At 35.4% G+C, this 16,077-nt stretch overlaps 1 protein-coding gene across 1 annotated transcript in view; it reads right to left on the bottom strand.

Annotated features, from left to right (window-relative positions):
- The window catches only part of LOC136027219 (N-alpha-acetyltransferase 20-like), a 38,350-nt gene extending 32,858 nt beyond the window's left edge, over positions 1-5,492 (bottom strand). The window contains exon 1 of the mRNA XM_065704255.1: positions 5,339-5,492. The gene's annotated coding sequence lies outside the window, so the exon portion shown is untranslated. The remainder of the gene's footprint in view (positions 1-5,338) is intronic.
- Positions 5,493-16,077: the final 10,585 nt, after the last annotated feature.

Genomic DNA, 16,077 nt, shown 5'->3' with positions numbered 1-16,077 from the left:
ATATATGGTTTTGTTGAAGGGGATGGTTGCATAAACATTGGAGGAGGCTCATTTGATTGGAAATTGAAAGTTCTAGTTCCAATTTAAAAGTCAAAATAATCAGAGGGCAACATTGCCTCCTAGGACCTCTTTTCCTCAAATGAATTCAATCAGAAGTTCGAGATAGTCATTGTGCTCAAAATAGTCCAAAGATTATATAACAATACCTTCAGGGTTGATACAACCCCCAGGGCTCTTGGGCATGGGCTGTAAGTTATGCCCAGGGACCTATAAGGTTTCTATGGTAAAGGTGGGTGCATAAACTTTGGAGGAGGCCCATTGGGGTGGAAATTGGAAGCTCCACTTATTTATAAAGTACCAAAAAAATCAGACGGCAAATAGCTCCCCCAGCCCCTATATCCCCAGATGCATCTGATATAACGCTTGAGATGACCATTTTGTTCAAAATAGTCCAAAGATCATATAACAGCACCTTTGGAGTTGACATAATCCCCAGAGCCTGGAGCAAGAGCTGTAACTTATGCATCAGGGGCATATCAGGTTTTTATGGAAGTGATGATTATGTAAACTTTGGAGGAAGATTATTTGATTGAAAATTGAAAGTTCTAGTTCCTTCTTAAGAGTCAAAAGTGACTGGAGGGCAACTAGCCCCCCCATGCCCTCTTTTTCCTAAATGTATTGGATCAAAATTTTGAAATAGCCATTTTGCTCAAAATGTCAAATAGCTATACTTCCAGGTTTGAACCCCTCCCCCTCCAGTCCTTGGGGAAAGGGCTATAAATTATGCTAGTTACCCATTGTTGACAAATAATGTTTTTATGGAAGGCGTGGTTGTATAAACTTTGGAGGTGGCCTCATTCAATTGGAATTTGAAATTTTTTGCCCTTTCTAGGAGTTGAAATCAGAAAGTAAGCTTCCCCTCCCTTGCACTTCTTCCCCAAATGCATCCATTTGTTCAAAATAATCCAAAATTCAAATGGCTATAAATTATGGGTTAAAAATCCCCCATAGCCCCCAAGGCTAGGGTTGTAACATGCAAGTTGTCCTTTGCTAGCATGTAAGGTTTTTGTGGAAAGGGTGGTTGTATTGACTTTGGAGGGGCTTATTTGATTGGAAATTGAAGTTTCTAGTTCTTTCTTTAAGATTCAAAATGATCAAAAGGCAACCATCCCCCCACTCCTTTTTCCCCAAAGGCATCCAGTCAAAATCTTGAGACAGCCATTTTGATCAAAATAGTTCAAATGCCAAATAACTATGCCTCTGGGGTTGAGCCCCACCAGCCCCAGGGACAAGGGCTGTGAGTGTAAGTTGCTTATTGTTACTTTAATATTATTGGAGGAAAATTCCCTGATAGTCCCCAGGGCAAGTGTTTTAACTTATGTACATTTACTATTGTTGACATATATAAATTAATAGATAAGTCTTAAAATGAGTAAAACATAAATTAAATATGCAAATCAAGCTCAAAACAAACAAAATCACTACAAACAAGTGTTTGGCTACTGCCCCCCTCCCCTAGCCATAAAAGTATAAAGCCTTACGAATCATTGGTGCTTTACTGAAAACAAATGATATTACAAATATTTTATTCTGAACTTACTTTTCTTTGAAACACTTCTTTTTGGATTTTTTTTTAACAAATATGGTGAAAATATTCATGAAAACCATGTACAAAACAATCCACTTGGTATAGAAGAGATTTTACAGCAATTTGTCTGTTCAAATGGTGATTAGCTGTATGACAACCAGGAGATCTTACCCTGCTTATATATGGTTACATTATAGATGAGTAACTTTTTGCTATCTTGAAAAGTGGTCAAGTTAGTTGAACAGAACTTTCAGGAATGGTTCCAAAGCCTAAACCACACCATGTGGAAGGCCCTTTGAAGCATTTGTGGTGTGAGCTCACTGAACCACTGACACATTTGTATAATCAGTGTCTGGCGTCTGGTACTTGCCCTTTGGCATGGAAAAAAGCAATAATTAAACCCCTGTATAAAAGTGGCACAAAAACGCAATTTAAAAACTATAGGCCAATATCAAACACTTCAATTTTTTCCAGAGTTATGGAAAAACTAATTGTCAAGAGAATACAAAATTATTTTGAATCGAATCTTCTTTGGCATCCATCTCAACACGGATTCCATAAAAAACATTCATGTAATACACAGCTTTTGGAAGTAATTACTGACTTCCATAGGATGGCAGATGAAGGTCTCAGGTTTGATTGCATCTATATAGATTTTTCTAAGGCGTTTGATAAAATTTCCATTCCGCTTTTACTTCAAAAGTGTGAGGTATATCACCTTGGTGCCAGAACGTTGAATTGGATTGGTGATTATCTAACAGGCAGGATGCAGAAAGTGATTGTAGGTGATACTTTGTCCTCTGCTGAGATAGTTTTAAATGGCGTTCCACAAGGTAGTTGCCTTGGTCCAGTACTTTTCTGCCTTTTCATCAATGACTTGCCTCTTGTTGTCCACCATTCCACAATTAAAATGTTCGCAGATGATGTAAGGCTCTACTGCTCCTTGACAAATTCAGATGGAGCTTCGTTGCTTCAAAAAGACTTGGATGCAGTGCACAATTGGTGTAATGCTAACTCCATGTTTGTCAACGAAAATAAGTGTAGGGTTGTCCATTACTTTGGCAAAGTAGAACAAAGTTACCAATACCATCTTGCTGGACATTCAATCTTAGCTGTTGAAAATGTCCGTGACCTTGGTGTTCATTTTGATTCTAGTCTTAGGTTTGACAAGCATGTCTCTGAAGTAACTCGTAAGGCAAACTATCAGCTATTATGTCTTAGACAGAATTTCCGTAAGTTTAATCTCTGTTCATTCATTGCCATTTATAAATCAACAGTTTGACCTATACTCGAATACAATTCGTCAGTATGGTATCCATTGAATAAAAATGACAGAGCAAGGGTTGAAAAAATACAGCAAAGAGCAACTAAGCTTATACCTTATTTGAAACATTTGCCGTATGAAAATAGACTGCACAGGCTAGGATTGTCAAGTCTTCAATTCCGAAGGGATAGGGCAGACATTAATAACACATTCCGTATAATCAAAGGCATTGATAATATAAGTACATCACAGTTCTTCACATTTAATGACACTAACAGGACCCGTTATCACCCACATAAATTGTACCCCTCACTTTCAAAAAGGAAAATAGGCCAACATTCATTTTACAGCAGGGTGTGGAAGCCATGGAATGACCTTCCACCTAAAACATTTCTAACAGATGACATAAATAAATTCAAAACAAGACTAGCAGAAACAAATTTTCAAAGTAAATCATTTTTAAATAATTTATAGTATTATTTGTCAGTGTTTGTTGTAGTCGTTATTTTCATTGATTTATATGTGTGTACTATGTTGTCAGTTGTATTATGTTGTCATAACTTCTATTTATTATATTTATTGCGACAAGCTTGAAAGCTTACCGTATTTGGTATTAATAAATAAATAAATATAAAGCTCTAAATTATGTGCTTCTTTGTTGTTTTAAATCTTGGGATGCATTGTATGCCTTTGTTGATAGCTAAAACCATTCCTCATCTGTGAAAAGTATTTGGCCTAAGTAATTTCAATAGAAGAGAATTGGATGAAAGCATTATTTGAAAATAACTTACAAATATAGGCAACAACAGAAGGAAGCATGATAATCTGATTTATTAAAATGTTGTTTTTTTTTTCAAATATCATAGTGGCTTTTCTGACAATGTACTCTACCTCCTCTGACTTTCACATGTAAAGCCATTAAATGAGTGAAATACTAAACAAAACCCCAAAAACAACTGAATTCTTACTTTATGTTATGCAGGGGTGCACCTTGGGTTTTAAGTTTGAGGAGGAAGATACAAAGAGTGTGCCAACAAAATTGTCCTGTGGGCTGACACCACCATGCAAAAAAAGCAATGCTACTTGGTAGTTTTAGATTTGTTGGCAGACTTTGTCTAGAAATGCCATTTTTACATGTAAAAATCATTTTTGCTCAAAGAAAAGCTCTCAAAACACAAATAGTGCTCCACCATGCAAAAAGTGGAGTAGTATAGTAGCAATGCTATTTGGCAGTTTTCGCAGCCCAGTAAAATTCATTGGCAAATTTTGTCTGAAAATACCAGTGGGCTCTGCTTTTCATTTTTCAAAAAGCTCTGTTTTTTAAAAGCTCATTTTACCTTAAATTCCAGCTTGGAGCAATATAAGGATTTTTCCTCATAGAAACTCCAGAGTTGATAACACATGACACATAGTTGAATACACACACTTGACTAGTAATTTCATGTTGCTGATTCAAGTGCTTCCCAGTTATACTTCCATTCTTTTTTTGAAAATTTGTTGTTAAGATGGTTCTTAAAGCTGTCTGTGGTTTGGGCAGCAATGGTATCTGGCAGTAATTTGTTCCAGAGGTTGGCAACATGGTTGGTAAGAAAATGGGTGCATTGCTGCTTTAAGGAGAAATGCCAGGATAACTTCAAGTTATGTCCCCTTGTACAAGAATCCTGAGATGCCAGAGGAAGAAGACTGGGAACTGCCTTTGAATTAATAAGTTTTTGAACCAGAATGGCATCACTCCATCTTCTTCTATAAACCAGAGTTGGGAGTTTCAGCTTCCATAGCCTTGTAGGGTAAGGTAGCTCTACCCTAGAGCCCCACCTATCCTAGAGCTCATGCTGCTGCTTTTAAAACATATTCAAACTAAAAGCTCATTGAGGCAAAATAAAGTCCCTGTTTCATAGCAAATTATGACCCTGCACATTCATGGAGCTAGCCTATATCTTAACCCATCAGGGGGGATGGGGTTTAAATTCAGTAAACAACTATGATATTTTAAAATAGAGTAGAAAAAATCTTATGGTGTAACTTTTTGGCTTATTTGTTTAGTCTATTTATTTCAAAAGCTGGCCAATCACTAATATTTACAAAGGCAAGTTCTGTAAGCAGAATAATTGTTAATACATATTAAGTGGCCTGCCACTTTTGAAGGAAAAATGCTAAGCAAATAATGGTTACAACATTAAATTTTCTTTTGATGTTTGATTTTCATTTTGTATGTTAAGCTTACAAGCTATTGGATGAATAAATAAATAAAAAATAGCAGTCACAAAGTAAAAAAAAAACTATATCCAAGTTAAAGTGTTCAAATAAAAGTCTTTCTATAATCAGTCAATCATAACTAGCAAAGTCAAAACATAAAGTTGATCCCAACTATCTAACATCATGTCCAAGATTAGGAGCCATCTGTCCATGTTAATGAAAGATGCATTTTAACCCAAATATTTATTTGATATCAGGCCCTGTCAAATTTGCCAACTAGGTTTACTTACTTTGTCTTTGCAAGGGGTGAAATTGTTCATCAACTGCAAGCACAAATACCCTCAATGCTTTTTCTCCTTCTTCCTTAACCTACTTTAAATTTACACAAAAACGGAGCAATAAAACGACTATTTTGCGCGAACCAGCAGATTTCCTTCATTTTATGCGTCACATAAAAGCAGCTTTTTACTTAGCAGCTTTACTTTTACTTAGCTTTTTACTTTTAGCAGCAGCTTTGTAATGGGAAATCTCAGTTCTATTAGTCTACTAGATATGGTCTAGATGGTTCTGGAGACATTTACATTTTATTTTCTCTAGAGTTATATTTAGTGCATAAGTGGATATGCACTATGTTACAAATCTAATGATCACCCAATTTGCATGACCACTAGATTTATGCGGTCACAAGCAGCAGCAGCAGCTTTGTAATGGGACATCTCAGTTCTATTAGTCTTACTAGATATGGTCTAGATGGTTCTGGAGACATTTATATTTTATTTTCTCTAGAGTTATATTTAGTGCATAAGTGGATATGCACTATGTTACAAATCTAATGATCACCCAATTTGCATGACCACTAGCTGTCAGTTTATGCGTCACAAGGGTTCAACGGCTGTGTTGAAATATTTCTAATGAGCCATTGAAACAAGCATCCGTTATTCTGATTGAAAGCCTTTTAGAACCGCAAATTGAAAGTAACTGAGAAACTAACCATACTTATCAAAAGTTTTTCATTAATATTTGACAAAGAACACGAAGGTCATGTTTTTTAAACTCAAAATTTAAATCCTCAGCGGCTTGAGGGATATTTCAAGGAAATAGAACATACAAGTTAACAATTATACTGTCGATTTCACATAGTCAACCAAGGTTGTAGTGAACGGTTTCTGTGTGATTTTTTTTCGATTTTCCTATATCCGCTGTCTGTGAGTTATTTTGCGTTAGAAAATCTCATCAATGGGAACCAAAGGCCAATTGTGGAAATATACATCTTCCAAAGGTACTTCTGGAAAGGTAAATCTAAAGGCAATCATAAACTTCATTTGCATGTGCAAAGCGTGGCAATTTGCCTATTTTAAATTGTATCTTTATGACTTTTGCATCTTTGCATATTTATTAGTCGTTAGTTGTATTGGTTAATTATATTTATACAGTTTTATTTTTAGCTTTTTTTCCAGAGCCACTTTGTGTGAAAGAGACAGTAATATATATTCTTTTCGTAGTGTTTTATAATTTAATTTTACAGTTTATTTGGCCTATAATTTCATAATAAATTTATTTTGAAATGAACTAATTCTGTTGGAAATTAAAAGTTCTGAAGCCTTTTGAATAGTCAAACGTGATCAAAGAGCAGCCAGTCCCATAACTCTTTTAACTGCATTTCCCTCAAAGGTAGCAGATTTCGTTCAAATAAAGTATAAAGGTAAAAAACTATACCTACAGAGATAGCATGGTCCCCCACAGTCACTAGGGCAAGGGCTGTAAAATGTGCAAACTGCCCATTGTTTACACATAGGGCTCGTTGATAGGAAAGGAAGGGGATTGTTCAATCCTAGGTCTCCAAAAAGGCCTAGAGTATTACGGTATGGACAGAATAACTGCAAACTATATCGAAGCTGCTTACGAAAAGGGCTAATCAGAAAAATATCAGGAAGACCTGATGGAGTAGTTGAGACCCAATCTATTTGACCAGACACATAGGGGTTATACCTAAAGTTGCTAATCGTTCAAGACGTAGGTATTTTTGATTGTGTATACCTGGTTGTTATGTAATAATATAGGGGATGTATTTTTTACATGTTAGCTTTGTAATAGTTTAATTGTTCACCTATGCAAAGCCCTAGCAACCAAGTTCCAACGGAGACCTAGTAACCGATTCCAACGGGCCCTAATACCCAGCAGGTATTATTGATTAATGATCTATTGCACAAAGGTGGTTGCTATGTAATACTTTAGGAGATATTGTTGTTTAATTATGTAAAGCCCTAACAACCAGTTCCGACGGGCCTAGCAACCAACAAGTGTGATTGACTATCGATCTATTAGACACATCTGGTTGTTACGTAACACTATAGGAGATGGTTTTTCCTCAGGGTTCTTTTGTTTTCCCCCTCAGAAGCTTCTTCAACATGTTGGGCCCTAGCAACCAACTGGTATTATTGATTATCCACCAATTATGCACACGTGGGTGTTAATTAATAATTCATTTTTTACCAATGAAAATTTATTGAGGATAATATAATTTTACCTGTCCACGATACCTGTTTTGATAGAGCTAACAGGCTGCTAGTCAAGTGGGGAACCCCTGGATGTTAATGAGGATGTCGTAATTTCCTGAAACAGCCACAATTGTTGTGATAGAGCTTACTCTTCCTCAAGACATCCCCCAAACCACTTACACAAGACGTGTTTTAATTCAGGGAAATTTTATAGTCCGTCATCAAAGGTTTTTTTCCAGTGTAGGAATTGAATGTAAGACCAGAGATTTCCCAAACGAATGACGCCCTAGTCATCTGAGCTGGCAATAATATTTGTTTGTTGTTCTAGGAAATAGATTCTATGGAATAAGCTTCTTGATCTTAATGACATTTCCCCCTTTTCCCGTAACAAATGGATCAAGTGTTTCTATTCCACTAGGAAATAATTCCCATTGAAAGGGCAAATCAATTAGTAGAAATGGAGAGAATCAGGCTATGTAAATATAAATGAGGATGGTGTTTAGATATGGATGCTATTTTCTATTTGGTCTATTCCCCAAAAGTGCTTGGAAATTCAAGGAAACCACGGAAAGGTACTACGATTATTCGTGTAACCTATCAACGATTATTTTTAAAGTGATAGCATAAGGAGAGAATTTCATTCATGATTTTATTTTATTACGAACATAAGACCTAATTCAAATTTTCTGTAGGAATACCCCATTGAAGCAAAAGATAAAACCGTTGGAGGTCTTAGCAAGATTTGAGTTACTTTAATTGAACGCCCCTTGCATTGTATTTTTCGTCACTAACATCCATATTTTAAGCAAACACATCTCATTTTAAACATTTATTTCATTATTTTTAACTGGTTCTGAGTAAGATCACAGTTTGATGCGTGGGATTAGTATTTTTTTTTAAATTTTCAAACATCAACACAGCTCACATCAGCCTGGTCCTATTAGGCTGCCCCGTGGCACCCTGTGGTACATATTGTTATTCCTAAAACATTTTCAGCCATTCTCCTACAAAAATAATCGTATAAATTAAAATTAACCGTTGTTCTTATTTGAGCGGTGGAACTTTCCGTATCATTTTAGAAAATAATACATCAGGGAAGCTCACCCCACCGTGACACTATGTGGCTATAATCTGGCACTCTTTAGCACCCGTGATCATCATTTAAGTGTTTTCAGACGTTTTAAAATCTTGAAAGATGTTTACTATTTGAACACTGGGGCTCTCCATTTCATTTTTAGATCTTAATGATCCATGGCATTTCACGCCCCGTGACACAGTTACTAGCATGTAGCACCCTGTGGCATTATCATTTCTAGGGCATTATTAGACATTTTCAAAATAAAAACTATGATTTATATCAAATGCTTTGTGTTTTTGCTAGTCAGTCATATTACCCCCTAGTTATTTTAAGATTTTTTGATAGAATGATATTCAATCCCAGTTACCCCACTTTTGGCCCAGGTTACAGCGGCTCAAGTTCCGATTCTGCTGGCTTTCACCACTAATTATAGTTCCAGCTGTGCTGGTTCCGGTCCCGGTTCCTATTCCGGTTCTGGTTTCGCCACTTCTGCCCCCCTCCGATCTACGGTTCCAATTCAGCTAATTCCGCTCAAAGATCTATCGGCTCCAGGATTTTTTACACATTTGGGGCTAGTATATAATTCCTGTACAAGCCCCTTCTCCTCTCTATTAAACATAATGCTTTTTTACTAATATTCCTCGCTGGATTCCTAACTTTCTTCCTTAAGAAAGTTATCAGCAACTTCACAAATTGCTTTTCTAAAATCATTCCAACTATTTTCCGCATTGTCAAATTTTAAACTATAACGTTTAGTATTTAACAATTTCTGTAAAGTTACTCTTAATTTCTCATCCTGGAGTTTACCAACATCATAACTTCCCGAGAGGTAGTTAACCTTCCGGAGTTTCAGCTTTAAATTAACCCTTAACACCACTAGATGGTGATTTTTACTTTTTACGTCAATAACGGCATTCCTGTATATCCTAGTTTCTTGTATTTATCCTCCCAGTCTTCAATATACTGTAAAATAATCAATAAGGTTTTCTGTCTTACCATCAGGTGACTACCGTGACAGCTTATGGGCCATTTTTACTATTTACTTTTCTTAGACCAGATTTACCTGGGCTAGGATTCCATCTATTTCTATTTCTACCGACCTGAGCGTTATAATCTCCAACTAAAAATGCCATGTTTCTACCTTGGATCCAGTCTCTTTGCTCCTGTAACCTCAAGTAAAATTCATCTGAGTAAATGTATCTTGCTTAGTCGGCTCAAAAGAAGCACATACTACCATAACTGATACCATGAACTTTTAGTCATAAAATTAGTAATTAATGTTCATTTAGTAATAACTTAACGTCGTCACGTTCCTAGTTAAATAAAATAAAAAAGACAATGGTATATAATATAAAAAAGGAAAATTAAATAAAATGGAAATCGGTGTTAAATTTAAGAAAGGAATATAAAGATGAGTTGATCAAAATAAAGCACTTGCAAACGTCACTAGTACCATCGACAGTTTACCAACAAATAAAGACAATAAGCCCAATAATACCAATGATGAAATGTTTGGTGAGGCTTCAGATGAAACCATGTTAAAAGTCGTCTATGACACCGCAATGGAATAAGCATTATCTCAAGAGAAAACATGATGAAGTATTTTATGGAACTATTCCAAAGCATTCACTTTTTTATGATGATTTTCCACTTACAATTATTTCAACTATTATATATTTCAGTACATTACTTTGTTATGTTACCATTATTTCTAGCGTACGCTATTAATTCAAATGTTAAGAAATTTTACTCAAAAATCGGAGTTGCAAGAACTGGAATTTTCAGATGTATAGGCACTATTACTGGGCACATAGGAGTATGCTAGAATCTGGGATAGGTTAATAGAGTTTTTATCAAAGTTTGAGATGGATGGGCAGAATTATTTTCCAATAGTCAGAGACACATGAATGGAACTTTTCTTTCAAGTTAGAAAGATATGAAATGTATCTTTTCAATTAAAAAAAACAAAACAGAATTTTTCAGCCACGCACAGAAAGACAAACAAAAGACACACGCATATACACAGAGCGAAAGACACATACGCATACATACAAAAGAAACACAGACAGATAGACAGAAGGGCACACAGATCTGCAGACAAAAAGACACAAAGACGCTCACATACAGACACAAAGACAAAAAGACACACAGAAAAACAAGTAAAAAGACTCAAACACATAATACAGACACAAAGAAATGCAAACAGACCGACAAGAAGACAAAAAGACAGGCAAAAAGACGCTTACGCATACACACAAAGGCACACAGGTACATATAGACAGACAAAAAGACACACACACATACAGACACACACGTACAGACAAACAAAAAGACACACATGTACAAAAATACGTACAGACACACAGGCATAAGTACTGACAGACAAAAAGACACACACACACAGACATTCAGAAACGCAGACAAAGACACAGAAAAAATACAGAGTGTCATGGCAAGCTAAGTGAATCCAAACGAAACTAATTGAAAAGCAGCTAATCTAATGTAACATACCAGTTAAAAATCAATTATGCCGCCATCTGTTACTATATCAGAAAAGATGGTAGAACGTGAGGTGGTAAAAATATCACCATTTATGACATTAAACGAATAGATGATAGCAGTAGAGACGTGAGTGAATGATATATTTTCTGATGTTTCCAAAACTCACCTGCTAATACAAAATGTTAGTAATTTTTTCTTTATCAGGAGAATTGTGAAAGGGTTTCAATATTCGATATTTTAATAATGCATTTGCTTATTCCCATCTTATTTATACAAAAGTACGTTTTTAGCCCTTACATTGCATATTTGCTCATCTTATTTCAAGCAGCAAAACATGTGATGACAATATTCGGTATCTTTAATGATATTTATGCTTATCTCTATCTTATTTCAAGAAATAATACATTTTGAATAATACCATCGCTTGATGTGTCTTGATCTTATTTCAAGCAGCAGAATATTTTGATAAAAACTTTTGATATTTTTGAGTAATGCATTTACTTATTTCAATCTTATTTCAAGATACAGTGTTTGTACGTGTGTGTCTGTGTGTGGGTGTTTTCATTTGTGTTTTTGTCTCTTGTCTGTTATTCTGTGTGTACGTGCGTTTGTACGTGTGTCTTTGCGGTTGTTTGTTTGTTTTTTGACTATTAACCCGTGTGTACGTTTGTCTGTGAGTCTCTTCGTCTATCTGTCTGTGTGTCTTCTTGTCTTTCTGACTGTGTCTTTTTTGTCTGTCTCTGTGTGTCTTTTTGTCTGTTCGTTTGTGTATGTCCCTATGTGTGGGTTTTTTGACTGTCGGTTTATCTGTGTGTCTGCGTGTCTGTGCGTTTGGCTGTGCATGTGTATCTTTTTGTCTGTCTGTGTGTCTTTTCGTCTGTTTGTGAGTCTTTTGTCTGTCTGTCTGCATGTCTGTGTGTCTGTGCGGTTGCGTCTGTGTGTTTGTACGTGTGCATCTGTGTGGCTTTTTTCTGCCCGTTTGTGTGTTCCTTTATTTGTATGTCTGTGTTGCTTTTTGACTGTATGCTTATGGGTTTTTCTCCGTTAATGCGCGTGTGTCTGTGTGTCCTTTGTCTTTCTGTCTAAGTGTCGCTGAAAAATTAGTTTTTTTTAATTGAAAAAAAATTCCCCATCTTTCTAACTTGAAAGAAAAGTCCCATTCATAAGTCTCTGACCATTGAATCAAATCTGGCCATTCATCTTAGACATCGAGAAAAACGCTGTAAACCTATCTCATATTCTAGTAAACTCCCTTTGTGCCAGGTAGCAGTATATATGTCTTTGAAAATTTCTGTTATTGCAACTCTGAGTTTTGAATAAAAATTATGAATGTTGGATTTGCTAGTGTACCCTAAAAATAATGGCAACATAACAAAGTAATTTAATAAAATATTTTGAATGAAATAATAGTATTTAAAATACCATCATAAAAAAATGAATACTTTGGAGTCGTTCCACGATATACGTCATCATGTTTTCTCTTGAGACGGCACTTGGTGTCAGATACGACTTTTAACGTGGTTTCAGCTGCAACATTATCACACATTTCATCGATGGTATTATTGAATTTACTGACTGTATCTGTTGGTAAACTGTTGATGATGCTAGTAACGTCTGCAGGTGCTTTGTTTTTCATCAACTCATCGTTTTATTCCTCTGTTATATTATCTAGCAATATCCTTTTAATTTTACTGGCGGTTTCACCGTCTATTATACCCTTTTTTACATAGACTCCAGTCTTGGCATATAGATAAAAAAATTACTTATGATATGGTGCAGTAGGCTTGTTGTCTCCTTGTTTTCTTTTGAATGCTAATACCAGAAAGATGGCGATAGGATCTGTCAAAGAGAAACGTGCTACCACGAGTCGTAGCAAGAAGTTTGCCTTTGTCATCAACTAAAAGCTTATGTTTGCATTCTCTTAGAGCACTGTTATCTTTTTTAATTTAAAAATCACATATGCACCATCATTAATACTGAATTTTTTTGCTACTCCAAAGAAATTTAACTCCTCACTTTTTTAACAACGCACGCATACATTTCCATTAAGATTCCCATTATTTCTTGTTTCATAGTTCAAATATTTTCTTTTCAGTATTCAATACTACGATAACTTAATCATGAACAAACTTTCTTGAAAATTGTCTTTGTCTTTTAAAATAAGATGTGTTTATCCTTCCAATGTACAACTAATATCAATAAAAAACCTGCACTAAAACAACTAGTGTCGATAACCAGCCACAGAGTAATCTGGAACAGCAGCATAAAAAATACTGAAACCGGCGGAACTTGGAGTGGAATTGGCGGAATTGGAACCGTAGAATAAGGAAGGGGCACAAGTGGTGGAACAGGAGCAGGAATTGGAATCAGGACCGGAGCTGGCATAGCCGGAACTGGAAATGGCGGTAACGGGAAGGGAGCCAGGAGAGTTGGAACTGGAGCTCCTATAACCGGGGTCAGAAGCGAGGGAACCGGAATTGTATATCATTTTATCTACAAAAATATGAAAATATCAAGGGGTTATATGATTGGCTTGCGAAAAACAAAAGCATTGTATTTGAAGCTTAATTTTATCAAGGCAGTGCCTGAAAATACTTCAGGAATGATAGTGTGAGAAATAGGGTGCCATATGTAAGCCACACAGCGCTACAGGGCGTGAAATTAGTTGAAACATCACGATGTAACAATTCAACCGGAACACCATTGTTCAAATAAGAAACATTATTCAGGATATTCAACCAACTGAAACCGTTTATGTGATGATGACTGGTGCCACTGGGTAGCAGGGGGCTGCCACAGTGGGGTGAACTGCCATACTGTATCACGAATTAAAATTGAAATGGAAAGTCCCATTTTTCAAATAAAAACAACGGTCAATTTTAGTTTGTATGGCTGATTTGGTGGAAAAATAACTAAAAATACCTTAGGAACAATAGTATTTGCCACAGGGGCCACAGGGCAGCCGCATAGCACCATGTTTGCGTGAACTGTGCTGCTATTCAAAAATTTAAGAAAATAAGCCAATTAACACCTAAAATTGTGGTTTTACTCAAAACCAGATGAAAATAATCAAATACATGCTTCAAAATGAGTTTCGTTTGCTTAAAATATAGATGTCTGTGACCAAAATGAATTATTGCTTGAAATACAATGCAAGGAGCATAGAGTACCACGTGCCAAGAAAAGTCATGGGTCATGCATAGTAATTCAATTCTTGTTACTACATCCAACGATTTTTATTATTTGCTTCAATGGGGTATTCCCACAGAAAATTCGGAATAGGTCTTACGTTCTTAATAAAATAAAAATTACGAATTAAATATTCACTTAAACTGTCACTTCCTATTTTAATCCTAATTAAACATCACCGTAATTTAGATTTACACAGCCTAACCCTCGCCATTTCTACTAATTGATTTCCCCCTTCCATTGGAATTATTTCCCTGGGGATAAGAAACACACGATCCATAGTTTCCGGAGAAATGGGGAAAATATTATTAAGATAAAGAAGCCCATTGCTTAGAATCCATTCCTAAAACATAATAATTAGAAATTCTTGCCAGTTCAGATGACTAGGGCGTTCTTGATTAAAAAAGGGTCTTACACAAGCAGCTTAGGGGGTGTCTTGAGGAAGCGTAAGCTCTATCATGACAAGCGTCGTTCTCACGGGAAATTACGTTATCTTAGTAACATCTAGGGTTTCCCCACTTGACTAGAGGCCCTTTAGCTCTATCAAAACAGGTATCATGGACAGGTAAAATTACATTTTCCTTAATAAATTTTCATTATTAAACTTTTAACTATTACTTAACACCCACGTTTGCATAATTGGTCGATAATCAATAATACCAGTTGGTTGCTAGGGCCCAGCGTTTTGAAGAAGCTTCTGAGGGGGAAACAAAAGAATCCTGAGGAAAAACCATCTCCTATACTATTACGTAACAACCAGCTGTGTCTCACCCCGCTGTGTTTCAGCTCAAAATTTTGTTTCACTCAGGGCCAGATTTAAAGCTCTGACACTTCTAGGCCCAAGCGTTTTGTTGCTAAATTTTTGCAAGATTTTTGAGGAAAGGAGTTACAAGTAAAACGTGATAACAGCACTGAAACTGAAAACAAGATTACAATGAAATAAAATCTCGAACTGAAGATCTTTCAACAATTAGCATCGATATATCAAATATGCAATCTGATTTTATTTTTGCTTTCAAAGACTGTTCAAGACACGTATAGTTTTCAGAAAAAGCGATATTGGTTTTATACTGTAGGACCCAGCAGGTTTTAACTTTTATTTTTGTTTTAATTTTTAATTTTATTTTATTTTTTAAGCTTGATTTGCATATTCAGTTTAAATTTCACTTGTTTTAAAATTTTTTTATTCGTTTATAATTAGTACAACATAGATTTTAGATTTTTTTAGTGAGAGAAAGAGGCAAAACCCAAACTCTTGTTTGTAGTGATTTTTGTTCGTTTCAAGCTTAATTTGCATATTCAATGTAAGTTTCACTAGTTTTAAGATTTGTTCTTTCGTGTATATTACTATCTTTTTTGTGTTTGTTTGCTATGACTGTTTATTTATTTTCGGTTCATTTTGGGTTTCATTTACTCTTCAATAGTTAAATATTTTTCTTATTTTGAACACTGATCTGCATGTTCAATTGAAGCTTTATTTGTTTTAAGATCTATTTAGTCAATTACATTTGTACCTGCTGTATGTTTTTGTTATGATTATTTATTTAATTTCTGGTCGATTTGAGTTATTCATGGTTTCCGTTTCTTCTGATCTCGAGTTTAATATGGCCTTTACTTTTCTTTAAAAATCTTCTTTTTTGGAAACTTTTTTTTCTAATTAATTTCGTAAAAGACCAACACTAACGTGATTAAAAATCTAGTATAAAACACAATTAACTATTACTTGATGCCCACAACTATTCCATTCGATAGGACTACCAAT

Source organism: Artemia franciscana, chromosome 5 (genome assembly GCF_032884065.1).
Source record: "Artemia franciscana chromosome 5, ASM3288406v1, whole genome shotgun sequence".
In the NCBI taxonomy this organism is placed as follows: domain Eukaryota; kingdom Metazoa; phylum Arthropoda; class Branchiopoda; order Anostraca; family Artemiidae; genus Artemia; species Artemia franciscana.
Note: the sequence above shows the minus strand (reverse complement) of the source record. Positions and strands in the feature narration are given on the sequence as shown.